The sequence below is a fragment of the Otolemur garnettii genome, unplaced genomic scaffold (genome assembly GCF_000181295.1).
Source record: "Otolemur garnettii isolate 467f Iridium unplaced genomic scaffold, OtoGar3 scaffold00008, whole genome shotgun sequence".
In the NCBI taxonomy this organism is placed as follows: Eukaryota; Metazoa; Chordata; class Mammalia; order Primates; family Galagidae; genus Otolemur; species Otolemur garnettii.
Window position 1 is genome coordinate 35532837 of NW_003852403.1, and position 1055 is coordinate 35533891.

A 1055-nucleotide genomic window follows, 5' to 3' on the forward strand; every position below is an offset into this window, starting at 1 on the left:
CCTTCCACCCATTCCCCCATCCCCTCTCCCTCCTCCTCCCCATATTCTTAGGCTGTTTTTAGGTTATAGCTTTCATATAAAAGGTTTAAATTAATTTCATAATACGAGTGTGTACATTGGATACTTTTTCTTCCATTCCTGTGATACTTTGCTCAGAAGAACATTTTCCAGCTCTATCCATGTGAACATGAAGGACGTAAAGTCTCCATCTTTCTTTATGGTTGCATAGTATTCCATGGTGTACATATACCACAGTTTGTTAATCCATTCGTGGATCGATGGGCACTTGGGCTTCTTCCATGACCTGGCAATTATGAATTTTGGGGCTGCAATAAACATTCTGAAGCAAATATCTTTGTTGTAATGCAATTTTTGGTTGTCTGGGAATATACCTAATAAAGGAATTGCAGGGTCAATCGGCAGGTCTATTTTTAGTTCTCTAAGTGTTCTCCAGATGTCTTTCCAAAAGGAATGTATTAGTTTACATTCCCACCAGCAGTGTAGGAGTATTCCCTTTTCTCCACATCCATGCCAGAATCTTTGGTTTTGGGATTTTGTGATATGGGCTAATCTTACTGGAGTTAGATGATATCTCAAAGTAGTTTTTATTTGCATTTCTCTGATGATTAAGAATGGTGAGCATTTTTTCATATATCTGTAGGCTGTGAGCTGATCTTCAGAGAAATTCTTCAAGTCCCTTGCCCACCCTGAGATGGGATCATTTGTTTTCTTCTTGCTCATACGTTTAAGTTTTCTATGGATTCCTGTTATTAAACCTTTGTCAGAGACACAACCTGTGAAAATCTTCTCTCATTCTGCGGGCTGTCTACTTGCCTTACTTACTGTGTTCTTGGCTGTGCAGAAGCTCTTTAGTTTGATCAGGTCCCAATAGTGTATTTTTGATGTTGCTTCAACTGCCTGGGGTGTCCTCCTCATAAAATGTTCATGCAGGCCACTTTTTTCAAGTGTTTTTCCCTACACTTTCTTCTAGTATTTTTATGGTTTCATGTCTTAAGTTTAAATCTTTAATCCAGTGAGAGTCTAACTTAGTTAAT